This window comes from Globicephala melas, chromosome 18 (genome assembly GCF_963455315.2).
Source record: "Globicephala melas chromosome 18, mGloMel1.2, whole genome shotgun sequence".
NCBI lineage: Eukaryota > Metazoa > Chordata > Mammalia > Artiodactyla > Delphinidae > Globicephala > Globicephala melas.
In genome coordinates this window covers 15931464-15946348 of record NC_083331.1, presented here as the reverse complement: position 1 = coordinate 15946348, position 14885 = coordinate 15931464, and the positions used below count along the sequence as shown (strand labels likewise).

The 14885-nt window shown below is 42.6% G+C and overlaps 2 long non-coding RNA genes across 4 annotated transcripts in view; one reads left to right on the top strand and one right to left on the bottom strand.

The window, feature by feature from the left end:
- LOC138842407 (uncharacterized) overlaps positions 1 to 4268 on the top strand; it is an 88536-nt gene extending 84268 nt beyond the window's left edge. For both annotated transcript variants that reach the window (XR_011376888.1, XR_011376887.1), the window contains exons 3-4: positions 2253 to 2369; positions 3711 to 4268. This is a non-coding gene — a long non-coding RNA (uncharacterized lncRNA). The remainder of the gene's footprint in view (positions 1 to 2252; positions 2370 to 3710) is intronic.
- LOC115866664 (uncharacterized) overlaps positions 1 to 14885 on the bottom strand; it is a 47432-nt gene that overhangs the window by 25061 nt on the left and 7486 nt on the right. For both annotated transcript variants that reach the window (XR_009559717.1, XR_009559718.1), the window contains exons 2-3: positions 1885 to 2080; positions 1505 to 1671 (exon numbers count right to left, since the gene is read on the bottom strand). This is a non-coding gene — a long non-coding RNA (uncharacterized lncRNA). The remainder of the gene's footprint in view (positions 1 to 1504; positions 1672 to 1884; positions 2081 to 14885) is intronic.

The following is a 14885-nucleotide window of genomic DNA, read 5'->3' as shown; positions in this document are numbered from 1 at the left end:
GACCTGGTACAACCAAATAAATAAATAAATTAATTAATTAAAAATAATTTTTAAAAGGCCACTTAGGGTAGGCTGCTTACATTTCATAATAAACAGTGAAAATTTTTTTGTTTGTTTTTCTTTTTTCTTTTATTGGCCATACTGCTCAGCTTTGGAGATCTTAGTTCCCTGACCAGGAGTTGAACCTGTGCCCCAGCACTGAAAGTGCCAAGTCCTAACCACTGGACCTCCAGGGAATTCCCAATAGTGAAAAAGCTTTGAATTGAGTTTTATCTTGAAAAGTGAAATAAAAATTGTGAAAGTATATTTACTTTATATCTACCAAAATATAGGCTATAATGATAACTACAGGCTTACTCTTAGAACTAAGAACAAGTCCAATGACTGACTGGAATTTTTGGACATAATTTTTTCCAACAAAATCTTATAATGGCACAAGTGACATTTTTCCTTTGTATTTTATTTGTGCAGCATGAAAATGAAGATGGATATTTAACAAAATGCTTGAGGGTTTTATTAATTTTCCCACAGTCTCTCAATCCTTCAGTTAAAACTCACAGGGAGTTGAACTCATCTTTGGAAACATCTCTGCTGTCTTCATTCTTTTGGATGTTTCTCTCTAGTTGTGGACATTTCCACTTGGACATCCAAGAGACATATCAGTCTTCACGAGTCCAAAACAGACCCTTGGTTCTCAATTTTCCCTGCCCCTTCCCAACCTCTACTCCATTTTCTCTCCTCCAGCTGCCCAAGACAAATATTAGGAATTATCCTTGATTTCTTTTTTTTTTTCTTCTCTCACATGTGACATCCAATCCATCAGCAAGTCCACCTGGCTCTGCACCCCCAACCTGACTCCTTCTCACCACCTCCACTGCTTCCTTCCAGAGCCAGCCACCATCTACACCTGCCCAACCAACTTCACCACCTTCCTAATGGTCTCCCAGCTTCTACTCTTTGTCCCTACAACTTCTCTCCACAGAGCAGCCAGAGTGATTTTTAAATGTATTTTTTTTTATTAGGTACAACATTTGCATGGTTCGAAGTTCAACACACTATAAAAAGATAGGCTCAGAGAAATCTATAACCTACTCCTGCATCCCTCACCCCAACTCTCTAATGATATTTATTTCCATTGGTATGTTTTTTTTTTATCCTTCTAGGATTTTTTTTTTTTTTTTTTTTTGCAGTACGCGGGCCTCTCACTGTTGTGGCCTCTCCCGTTGCGGAGCACAGGCTCTGGATGCGCAGGCTCAGCGGCCATGGCTCACGGGCCCAGCCGCTCCGCGGCATATGGGATCTTCCCGGACCGGGGCACGAACCCGCGTCCCCTGCATCGGCAGGCAGATTCTCAACCACTGCACCACCAGGGAAGCCCTATCCTTCTAGGATTTTTAAGGCAAATGCAAGCATATGCAAATATATCTCTCACCTTATTACATAAAAGGTAGCCTACTATAGAGACTATTCTACAGTGTTCTGTATCTTGCTTTTTTTCACTTACCAATACATCCTAAAGCTCTTTTCATATTAGCACATAGAGATCTTCCTTATTGTTTTTCCCGCTGCTTATCATACCATCGTTTATTTAACCAGGTACCTTTTGCTGAGCAAATAATGCAACAATGAAAGACTTCATACAGGTGTCATTTCATACATGTGGAGCTGCATCTATGGGATAAAATCACAGAAATACAGTTGCAAAATCATGTATTTTAGTGTATTTGCCAGTTTCAAAATGAAAATTTTAGAGATAAATCTGATTGTCACTTGCCCTGCTTAAAGGCCTCCCCCAATTCCCCATCCCAATCAGAATAAAAACAAAAAGCACTGAGACCCACAAGGCCATCCCTAATCTTAATCCTAAACAAGGCCTTTGCCTACCTCTTCGATGTCAATGTCTTTTCCCCTCTTTCACTGTGGACTAAGCTCATTGGCCTTCTTTCATCAATCTCATAAAATTATCTTTCATGAGACGCGCAATTTCACTTTGTAGTTGATTTCCGTTGTGTTTGGACTGTATTGTCAAATACGTGTAAAAATCCAGTCATCAACTCGAGACTTGACAAAGAAATTGACCCTAGAAGGGGAGAATAGACGTTAATGTTTAATGGGGATGGGTATTTATAAGCAGTCATTTGATAAGTAAACGTTTCTAAGTTATGATGACTTTTACTCTCCTTCATAACTTCAAACTTCAGGGATTCAGAGAATGAATGCTGAGATAATGAGGACTTTCTATCATTCTGTAGCTGTGTGACCACGGATCCCAGACACATAAAGGTGGAAGTCTAACCTTACACAGAAAGCCAACACGGTCGGGAAAGAACAGTGGGCTGGAAACGGCAAGCGCTGTGTTCTGCCACTAAGTAAGCTGTGGGAGCTTAGAAAGGCCATTTCATCTTTCTCTGCCTCATTTTATATGTATGAAAAGGAAGAAAATGGAATTCATCATGAGTCTCAACCTTTTCACTCCCCAGGGATTCCTTTTATTACCCCCACTCATTTTTATAATATGTTGAGAAATTTTATCTACCGAAAGTTATTTGTTATAATTTATGTTACCATGTTCATTGTTCACTGTTAGCATGTTCATTGTTAATTTATCAACACTATATATAATTTTGAATTCTGCTTAGCATTAAATAATCAGCTGCTGTTGGTTGACCCAAAGCAAAGAAATTCATATTTTCATTTGCCTGTGTAGCTCTATCTTGTTTAATTCCTAAGGCTGGGAATCTCAGGACCTACATGACTGTAAGTTTCTTTACCAGTCTGGGAGTCAATGTCATGTATATAATCATCTAGTCCAGAGGATTTTTATTTTTATTTTTAAAATTTTTATTATTTATTTATTTATATTTTCACGGCACTGGGCGGCTTGTGGGATCTTAGTTCCCCGACCAGGGACTGAACCCGGCCCTTGGCAGTGAAAGCATGGAGTCCTAACCACTGTACTGCCAGGGAATTCCCTAGTCCAGAGGATTTTTTTTTTTTTTTTTTTTTTTTGCGGTACGCGGGCCTCTCCCGCTGCGGAGCACAGGCTCCGGACGCGCAGGCTCAGCAGCTATGGCTCACGGGCCCAGCCGCTCCGCGGCATGTGGGATCTTCCCGGACCGGGGCACGAACCCGTGTCCCCTGCATCGGCAGGCGGACTCTCAACCACTGCGCCACCAGGGAAGCCCCTCCTGAGGATTTTTAGATGGTGCCTCACAGAGCCCTGGGGCTCAGAGCTGAAGTGACGGTAGGGAAGGAGGAGGTGAAGCAAGGAGTCTTAGGGTCCCCAAACCTATTTTATCTAGAGTACCTCCACTTTTTTTTTCTGTCCTGTATATTGTGTTCTGCCTAGGATTTTGTTTGAAGAAAGGTTTAAGCTATTAAAAATAATTTGAAAAAAAAGAAAAAATAATAATTTGAAAAATACATCAATCAAACTCGATTGTATAGATGAGGATAATGAGGCTCAGAAAAGTTCAATGAAATTTGCCCAAGGTTACAGAGCTAATTAATGGCCAAATGTTCATTCAGTCAATCAACACATACTTATTGAACATTGTGGAAATTAAAATTATAAAACTTTGATTCAGTCTTGGTCTAAAAACAATCTATGGGTCACCATGATGTTTGATCAGAAGCATTAGGACAAAAGAATCTTCTTTTCTTTTTTTTAATTCAATTTTTTTTTTTTGGCCACACCCCGTGGCTGGCAGGTTCTTAATTCCTCGACCGGGGATCGACAGTGAAAGCGTGGAGTCCTAACCACTGGACCAGCAGGGAATTCCCTAAAGAATCTTATTTTCACGAACTGGTGGAGAATTGACATTAATGTGCATGCTACTCCTGTTTGGTAAGGAAAGGAAGAGAGTGCAGAAGAATATCTGCATGCTGGTGACCGCGGGAGAGCGATGAACAGAGTTCTGTTAGAGGACAGGCCAGGTGGAGTAAAGGTCTTATTTCAGTTTAAATTCTTAGGGGTTCTGTCTCTGACTGTCACACTATTGCTATTTTTTAGTGTCACAGAGGAGGAGCCAAGATCATCTATAAGGTTTTTTATTTCATTTCCCAAATTAAGCATGTTACCTCTAAGCTTGGAAAAACCTGTGGCTATGTGAAATGTGTTAATTTAATCTATAAGATATATTTGTAATAAAAGTCAATTGATTGAATTTGCTCAACTTAAGCTGATAATAAATTCTCTGGCCTTATGATAGTTCACCTACAACGGGGTGTTAGGTATGTTCGGTTTTTAGTCCAAAAACTACAGACTCTCTGGTTCTAGCTTTCTCCCTGCAAACTATTTGAAATAAAGCGTGTCTTTGGCAGATTCAAAGACAAATGTACCACAAAGCCTCATTCTTTCTCAGCACCAATCAAGTCAGCCATTCTTCTAGGCACTGAGGATACAGCAACGAACATTGGAAAGAGTTTCCTGCTTCCATGGACCAGAATTGGTTCTCTTGGTTTCTGGTCCAATGCTGTTTCTGCTACACTGTGCAGACTGAAGACTCATTCTGCTCTTTTGCAAATACTTGTCATTACAGAGTGTGCTTATGTCTCCCCCATGTTATTTATTCATTTATTCCACAAATATTTATTGAGTAGCTTCTATTACCAGATTATGCTAAGTGCTAGGCATCCTGACATGAATTAGCTCTCAAGGTGCTCACAGACCTATGGAACAGAGACTTGTAAACAAATTTCAAACCAGCATAATAAGTACGATGGAGGGAGAAGAACGAGCTACAGACATACTACACAGCTGCAACTGATTAACTCCCTCTGGCATGATATCCAAACTTGGATTTGAAAGGTTAATAGAGGTTTCCCAGGCAAACCCAATGACGGCGGGAGTAGGAATGGCATATACAAAGGTACAGAAGAAACAAGAGAGAACATGCACATTCTCAGAACTATTTGCTGTTTGGTATTGATGGAGTTTGAAGCACAAAGTGGATGGGAGACAGGAAATTGATGGAATCTCTATGTAATGGCCTCTGTTTTCTCTGTGAGTGAAGAAAGACAGCATTTTTGGAGACTAAGGGAGGCAGAGGCTGGTAGGAAGTTTGAAGAGAGGTTTAAAAGAGCTGCTGAATTGTTTATAAAAATAGAAAGGATTAGGGAAAAAACAGAAGGTCCATTCATGGGAGACTGGCCTAATATAGTTCACTTGTGCAATGGAATACTATGCAGCCAGGAAAAAGGATAAATACTGATATGAAAAGATCTACACGACATCTTATTTAGTGAAAAGAAGCAAGATGCAGAACTGTGTGTACTACTTTAACTTTTGTGTAAAAGGCAGTAGGAAATTAAAAATATTTCCTTACATGCATAAAATATCTCTGGAAGAATGCATGAGAAAGAGATAGCTTTGGTTGCTTATGGTAAGGGAAGCTTGATAGCTGGGTTACATTGTAGGCGGGAACACTTTACACTGTGTAGTTTTTATTTATTTATTTATTTGGTTGCACTGGGTCTTAGTTGTGGAAGGCAGGCTCCTTAGTTGCAGCACATGGGCTCCTTTGTTGTGGCATGTGACCTGTTAGTTGCAGCATGCATGCGGGATCTAGTTCCCTGACCAGTGATCGAACCCGGGCCCCTGCATTGGGAGCGTGGAGTATTATCCACTGTGCCACCAGGGAAGTCCCCTACACTGTATAGTTTTGAATTTTGGATCACAGTAATGTGTTATCTACTCAAAAATAATTTAAAAGTGAAATCTCTAAAATTTTTTTAATAAAATGAGAAGGAATAGTTTCTTAGGACAATGGAAGATAAAACTAAATTTTGGCGTCAAGGCTATGTTCCTCTGGAACCTGGTACTTACGCCTAACTTGAGGAAATGCAAAGGGGAATCTTTATTTTCATTAGCAGAGCCTATTTAAGAAAGGTGATTTGGTTGAATCATGGGGATCAGAGTTGTAGAGAGTCTATAGAAAAACCTAACCAAGGCTTCTGGCTTGGCTTCTTGCAGCCCAGGGTCTCCAACCATGGCTTCCGCAGCTTATTTACAACATCTCTTTGGTTACATCCAAGCAGCCCCTTAAATTCCTTTACTGCACTTCTTGGTGCAAAACCATGTTGGTACAAAGTGAATTAAAACAGAACTTTGCTCTTCAGGAGCTAGGAAGATAAAGGACCCTGATTATTTCATAATGCGTGAACAAATAACGAACAGGACTAATTTTTGCGTGTGGATTGTTGAATCTGGTTCATTCTCTCACAAGCAAACCCTTTTATCTCTAAGCAAGTATATAAAGAAATGTTCTGGGTATCCGACAGCAAGCCTGTGAAGTACTGTCTACGGGCCACATAACATCAGGGAATGAGGATGCGGGGATGACCAATCTGTCATCCCTGGGGTCTGGGACCACACGGGGCAATGACACAGACACGAAGAGAACATTGGAATAAAGTGTGGTCCTTGCTATCAGGGAGGCATGAACGAAATTCCGTGGGAGCCCAGAGGTAGGAGCAAGTAACTCTGCTTGCAAAGAGTTAGGAAGGGCTTCATGGAGGAGAAAATATGTAACCCAAGTCTTAAATAAGGAGTTGAAGTTGAGGGAGGTTGAGAAAGACATTCCAAGCAGGGAGAATACAGTGGGCAAAGGCAGTGAATATCAGAATAACCTGGTTCGTTCATGGGACACCAAGCAGCTTGCTCTGACTCCACGGCAGCCGCTTTTCAGGGAGTGGCAAGTATCCGGGCTAGAAAGGAAGGTCCGGACAGGGTTATAAAATGTCTTGTGTGCCGGGCGAACAAGTTCAGACTTTGTCATGCTCTCAGTCAACAGGCTCATTCGGTACTTTGCCATTACTCTCTAACCTGTTTTAAGCAGGTCGTCCTGTTGGCTTTCATACTCTTGTTAGACACAGAACAGGGATGTGGAAGGCAGGTTGGTAAACAGTGTTATCTTCCCCATTCTTCCTTTTTATTCTTCTCTCACATCTAATTAGTCATCAAAGTCTATTCTGTCACAAATGCTTTCTTTGTTTTTGCCTTAGATCAACCATTTAGCAAGCATTTGCCTGAGGCAAGTACTGGGCTAAAGACTTTATACACACCGTCTTATTCAACCTTCAAACAGCCCTGTGAGGTCACGTTTTAGTCAGTGTTCTTGGTAGCAGGCAACAGATGTCTTAAGTAGAAAAGCAATTTACTGGAAAGTTATCAGGCAACTCACAGAATTTATAGGAAGGTAGAAGACTAGGTTCAGGGAAGAGCCAAGGGAAGAAGCAGAGCACAAAGTTGGGATCCAACCTCAGCTACAATTCCCAGGACATGCCCCGCCATGCCTGTGGATGCTAATCTCACCACAGAGACTTCGAAGATTCTCAAGCTGACCACAGTGCCTTTGCATCACCACCCCCCAGCACAGAGAGGAGGGAGAGCATCAACTGGCTCTACTCAAAGCATGAGGAACAGCTTCTCTTTTGTGGCTTCCCAATCCCATTGGGATTCATTCAAATTAGGAAGGATGTCTAGATAATGCACTTCAAAAACGACAAACAACCATGAGTGCATTTTGTAGATGAGGGAATAGCCTTATAGCAGGTAGGTTAGGTAGTCAAGCAACTCAGCTAGTCAGTGGGGAAGCCAGGCTTGGAGCCCGAGTCAGCTTGTTTGCAAAGCCCACGTGTGATGCAGTCCTTTGCACTGCCTTCTCTAAACGATCCCAGCTCCATTTCACAGCCCACACACCAGTCCACGCTCCCGTCACCTCGTCTGCATTACCGCCTCCTACCTGATCTCCCTGCTTTGTGCTCCCCCGTCTCAGTTCATTCTCTACACAGCTGCTAAGATAATATTTTTTGAGTACCATCCACATTACATCAACCACTTGTTTAAAAATCCGTGACTCACCCCCTCGAGAGCCTTTCCTGATTGATATCCACGCCAATCACTCAGTAATCAGTGAAATAACGTCGTTACAGTGCTATCACAGATGCATAATTTATACTACACTAGGTTATATTATGCATAGTCTCTAGCTATTCCATTGATGTGTGACTCTGCTAAGGTCGGAGAGCCAGTCTTCTGCTGCTTTTGCGACTCTAATGACAGTTACTAGCATCTAACACCTTGACTGTCTTCTAACTGAATCCTGGGGCCCTCCAGGAGAGTTGTGGTACTATCATCAATGTTATTATTTGCAAAGCACTTCTCATTGGCGAATTCATTATTAGCTTCCCTGACATTTCCCAATTGCTTCCTGTGTTTCTCTGCCATATATACTGTGCCCTACCTAGATTTAGTGTGTTACAAAATTGCTAATAATGCTAACAATTTTATTTCAGCTTTTGGAAATGTTTCTTTACTCCACCCCCAGATACTGTAAGTTGAGGAAAGGTAAAAAGTGGTATATTTTTTCTTTGAGCTGGGAGGTGAGAGGAAATATTATTTAGAGCATGTCCCTCCTTTCCAATTAAGAATAATAAAGGTTATATAAACATGGTGCACCACATGCGATTAGGGAATCTGCCTGGCCAGGTGACCAGCTTGAGGTTCCTATAAGAAAGCCTCTTGCCTGGTTCCTGAATTGCTTTCATATGGCAGAGGGCATCATTACAACTAATAATGCTCTGGACTCTCAAAAACCTCTAGATCCCTCTAAACCCAGATCAAGGAGGCCAAGGGCCAGAGTGCTGTAGGTGTCCTACCTCCCACCTCTCTGTGCTCCAGTCTCTAGCAACATTTTTTGAAGACTTGTCTCTTTCTTGAGTTTATGACATCAGAAGAGGTCATACCTACACACACAGCACACAACTTGAGGATCGCTCCCACCACTAGAATGAACAAAACTCAGAATTTATTTAAACAATACTCATATAGGCTGTGGTCTCTTCATAGATGTCAAGAGGAAGGATAAAAAGGTTAGGGTTTCTGTCTTCAAGGGGTTAACCTTCTGTATGGGGAGACAAATCTATTAAACGTACAATTGATGAATAATGGGATGAGGCAATAAAGTAAGTCTATGCTGGGTATAAGAATGGCACATGGAAGGGAGTAATCCACTCTGTTTGGTGGCGGGGCCGGGGTGTGGATACCCAGAGGCCTTACAGAGGATGAAATGCTTGAGCTAAGACTGAGGAAAGAGTAAGAATTTTCCAGACAGATGAAGTGGGGAAGAACATTCTAGGAAGAGAGCAGAGAGGTGTACCATGGGACGAAAGGCTTAGGTTATTGTCAGGTACCTTGGATTCTGAAGATGCTTATTGAGCACCCATTCTTTCCTTCTCTGCAAATTTCCTAGACAGGGGGTTGAGCGTAACTGACCTCGCTCCCGGCTCCAGGGATGGGTCTTGATTGGCCTTAGCCAGGTGGCATAATCCATTCCCCTGTCATAGCTGGTTCCCAGAGAGGCAGGTCCTCCAGGCCTAAGAAAATCAGCCATGGCATTCCTCAGGTATATTAGTTCAGGGCTGGCTATGTCCAATCAGAAAGAAGCCCAGGACTTCGGCTTGATAGTTGGGGAAGAGGAAGCATGTAAACCCGAGAGCCACTAGTTTCCGCTTTGTTACTTCAAGGGGAGCCCACCAGAGGAGAAAGACGTCACATGGAGCTAAGGGAATTGCAGAGAAATGGAGCCAAATGACCTGAACAAACTCCGACCAGAGATTAAGTGGAGCCTTGTGTTCCCTTCATTCTCTGAAAGATCAAGTCGGATTTTTTGTTACTTGCAGCTAAAATCATTCTACCTGACGCAGTGTCACTGGATTTGAGGTTGGAGCAGGTAGAGGGTGGGGAATGAATGGACTGGAGAGGTAGGCATGGGCCAGACGATGGGTATAGTTTCAAGTCTAGAGACAGGGAAAGCTGTCAAAGGTTTCAGGCCGTGTTAGGGAGTAACAGGATCTGATGTGAGTTTTAGAACGATTACTCTAGCAGCGATGAGAAGCGTGGCTTCAAGGGAACACGTCTGGGACCGAGAGAACAGGAAATCATGACACATTGCCACTTCCTTCATCGTGCCATTCAAGGGTGCATGTTCTAGCTCCTTTCTGCATGAATCTCAAAAGGGAATCAGATTTTTTAAAATGCTTAATCTGAGAACATATGAAATAGGACATAAATTCTTCAGGATTTTATACCTGGGAAGTAAGGATGTATGTTTCAGATGCCCATAAAATTCTTCAGGGATTGAATGTAGGAGATCAAAGTTAGGGTTTTACTGTTTGGGCTGTCAATAATACGTTGGCCTCCTTCTGTTTCTCGGTAGAACTTCCAATTTGTTCTATATTCCCTCTTAACTCTTTTTATTTATTTGTCAGTGCAGTCTTTTTTCTCATTGTTTTGAGTTTTTTGTTTTTGCTTTTTTCTCCCTAGAGACAGGATGGCAGTTGAAGAAAGAAAAACGTTGAGTCAATTGGCACAAAAGCCCTTTTCCCATGGTATCTCTTCTCTTGAGGGGAATTAACCTGATGCTCACCAATTTGACTCAAGACGAGGCATCTTTGATAACAAATATTCGTCCCAATCTCTTTGGACTCCATTTATTAATTGCCAAGTAAATTCTATTGATAGGAGCTATGTGGGTATGTGACTCTGCTCCACTTCACTGGAAACTGTTCTGTAAAGATATTAAGATTTAGTTACTCTTTCTGCTTGCTTGTCATCGCTGAGCTTCCTCTTCATGCCTTGCACTGTGCTTGATACTGGGGACAATAGGAGAAGAAAGCTGAGTCTCTGCTTAAAAAGGCTTGTAGGATAAATTCTGATGATGGGAGGTGTTTTCCTAAAACCAAGTCAATGAGGCCTAAGCAATAACAGTGGTTCCTATCTAAGATGGCTGTGTTATGTTGATCCTTAAACTCATGAGAGGTTTTAAAAAGCCTGATTAGATATATACAAGAGTTGAAACAAGAGTTTCAGATGCCGTTCTGCCAGGACTCCAGTGACATTAGAATTTTGGTCATTGACCACCGACCTTCAGTCAAGGTCTTTGAGGATAAAGATGATCTCATTCTTTGTTAACAGAATCATTTCTCTCCCTCATGTGTATAATTTTAGATGGAAAATGGAGCCAAAAGCAGGTACTTGTAGAAAAATGTGTTATCCCCCAAAGTTGCCACAATACACAAAATGTCCATTCTGTAAAGAACTGTAGTTATATGTGAGAGTTAGAGATTGTTTCCTCCAAATGAATAAACCATCTTGCCCAAATGGCAATAAATTTCACCTCTTCCCCATTTCACTATTTCCTATGGGCGATATTCATTCTCCAAAGTTCCCATTTAATTCCTTCTTACACTTTTTTTTTCTCTTTTTTGGCCGTGCCACGTGGCTTGAGGATCTGCGGATCTTAGCTCTCCAACTAGGGACCGAACCTGGCCCTCGGCAGTGAAGGTGCCGGCTCCTAACCACTGGACCACAAGGGAATTCCCCCTTCATACATTCTTTTAAACATTATTTGATGTAGGAGATTTACAGCAAAACTGACCGCATACTTGTGCACCAGAACCCGAGTGTAGTCCTGACCTTTTATTTTCAAACCAAAATCTTTTCACATCAACTCCTCTCCTCTGCTTGCTCATTGGACTCTAGAGCCAGTGACCCTCTAATGATAAAACCAAGATATGAACCAAATCGAGCTCTGTCCTTGACTTCACAAGGGAGTTAATCACATCTAGAGCCTGGCTCAGAGCAGGCACTGAGCAAATATTTGCTGGATAAAAGAATAAATGAAGATAATGTCTAAGGAGTTGTGAGTTAGTTTGAGTTTTCTTGAGCTAAACTGAGGACTCTGGCAGATTTAAGACCCTTGAATGACAAGCTGAGGAGGTTATATTCTCATTTCTGCTTTCAGTCAGCAAGTTTTTGAGACCCACCCCGCTCTAGGAATAATAGTCTCACTTCCTCTTGACCAAAGGCACTTGGGGTTCCTCTGCTCTTGGGTTCCTAAGGAGGGAGTTCACTGGTCACAGTCCCTGCCCCTTGCTTCAGCCCAGGTCGGGGCTAGTGTAAGGGTGTGTCTGCAGTGGCATCAACGTTATTAGTAAAGAGAAAGCCAAGAAGGAACAGAAACATACACTCTCTTCCTCCTTCTCTTTTCTTTCACTATTTCACCCTATCACCATTTCCCTAGAGTGGGTTCCCACTCCCACTTCATTCTACCCTGTCCTCCGAGTTCCTCTGCAGAACATTCCAGAAGAGCTGGTCTTCCTTTGAAATATAGATGACCCTAATTCCTGTTTATTGCTGGCAGGAATGCAAAATGGTGCAGCCACTTTGGAAGACAGTTTGGCAGCGTCTCACAAAAATAAACATACTCTTACCATGCAATCCAGCAGTGTGGCTCCTTGGTATTTATCCAAAGGAGTTGAAAACTTAAGTCCGCACAAAGACCTGAACACGGATGTTTACAGCGGCTTTACTGATAATTGCCAAAACGTGGAAGCAACCGAGATTGAGTAGGTGAATGGTGCCTTCAGACAATGGAATATTATTCAGACAATTCAATATTATTCAGTGCTAAAAAGAAATGAGCCATCAAGACATGAAGGAACTTTAAAAAACATGTTACTAAGTGAAAGAAGCCAATCTGAGAAGCCTGCATACTGTATGATTCCACCTTTACGACATTCTGGAAAAGGCAAAACTATGGAGGCAATAAAAAGATGAGTGGTTCCTGGGGGTGGGCGGCAGGGAGGGTGACTAGGCAGAGCACAGATGACTTTTCGGACAGTGAAACTATTCTGTATGATACTATATGATGGATACATTTCATTATATTTTTTACTTTTATTATTATTTTGTGGGCCGCATTGCACGGCTTGTGGGATCTTAGTTCCCCAACCAGGGATCTAACCCACACCCTCGGAAATGAAAGCACGGAGTCTTAACCGCTGGACCGCCAGGGAATCCCCTATACATGGCATTACATGTTTGTCCAAACCCATAGGATGTACAACACCAAGAGGGAACCCTAAGTGAAATGATGGACTTGGGGTGATAATGATGTGTCATTGTAGGTTCACCAGCTGTAACAAAGGTACCACTCTGGCAGGGGAGGCTGTGCGTATATGGGAACAGGGGAGATATGGGAAATCCCTGTACTTTCTGCTCAATCTTGCTGTGAACTTAAAATTGCTCTAAAAAAATAAAGTCTATTCAAAACATACATAGATGGGTAGTTAGATGATATAGCTGTAGATGTAGATATAGATACAGATATAGATATAGATACAGATACAGATATAGTTATAGATATAGAAATGAAATTTACTTCAGACCTTTGAGTACATGAAAACCTATTTTTAGCCCAAGGTTTCCTGGGCTAAAGAGGAGTGGGGAGGATTGAAGAAGAAGATTAAGGAAAAAGCCTTGCAAAAGCCTTGTGCTTGCTTCCAGCACAGGTAAGTAGGCGAAAAATCACAGGCTGTTTTCTGTTACTCAATGGGCCCCCCTACCAAAAAAAAAAAAAGACATTGGTCTGATCAGAAACATTAGATGCTACCAATGGAAGAGCATGCAGGCTGGCTAGTCTCTCATTCTGGGAAAGGAAAGGCAACGGGAGATGGGCCCTGTGCTTGGAGACCCAGCCCTCTGTATCTCGGATCACTTTTCCTGTACCCTTCCATTGGATTCCCAGGTCTGTGGTTCCCGGATTACCCTAGACACCAAGGGCCACCTGCATCAGAATCACCTGAAACGCTTTATAAAGAGTCAGATTCTCAGGTCAAGCTCCCAGAAAACCAAGTTCAGCCATTCAGGGATAGGATTCAGGAATTCTCCAGAAGTTCCCAAGGCACTCAAGTGCAGCCGGGTTTCAGAAGCAAAAAACCCTTGTTGCCGAGGGAGTCCTAGTGCCTGCTGCTGGGAAGGGAATGGGGAAGGAAGGGAGGAGGGAAACAAATGGAGGGATGTTTATCTGATGTTCCTGGATGTAATTTAAAAGATATTCTTCCGGAGAAGCATCATTCGTCATGGAAGTCCTAGGCCAAAGGACTGCTAGTTCTGCACTGGAGGGATTTTGTGAGCCTGCCTGGGACCCACAAATGCATACTTGAGTCAGCAAGAAAATTCAGAATTCAAAACAATGAATGCTAGACTTCCAGTAAGTGTGGACTTCCAATAAAGATGGAATCTCTATTCTCAGATTTTTGCCCTTTGAAAAGTTGGGACTTCTGCTGCAAGATGTTGTGGCCCTGACCTGTGACCCAGTTCTGATCATTAGATTTCTCCTTTGTTTTGAGACTAAGTCATCATCTCCACCCCTTTTCTTCTGTCCCCATGTTTTCCCTGTGGTCTCCTTCCAAGTCCTTCTCAGCTTTCCCCTCTTCCTTCAGAGGAGCTACTTGCCAGATGCTGGCCTCTTCCTTCAGATGAATGACCTTATTCTTGTTTCACAACAACTCTGGGAATTTGGTGTTGTAATGTTACAGATGAAGAAAGGGGGGCTCCAACAGATTCAGTGACTTGCTAAAGGACACACTGGTAAGAGGCTCTACTCCCACCTTGCGCCCTAGTTTTGACACCTAGGACCCTGTCCAGGCCTCCTACTCAGAACACCAGTCCTTGAGACCCGGGCCCTATCTTGCTTTCCTAAGTTGTCACCTCAGATTTGAATGCCCTGCTCTTGAACCCAAGCCTGGAGGTGGGTGCAGAGCTGCCTCTCCGATGTCCTCGCTGCTCACTGACTGCCTCTGGCTCTCACACCAGTATCCCAGACCCCTCTCGCTAAGTGTGGGTTTCATCTGATGAGGCCGGATCCCCAGATCCCTGCTGCATTAGGGAAAATCCAGTTCTTCTCCTGTGTTTCTCCTTTACTCTCACACAACTTCCGCATGCACACTTCTGACACCAGATGTGTGGGGTTATTCTCCCATCAAGCAATTCTCTGACACCAGCTGGGTGTCCTCTACTTTAATTCAATTCTGACACT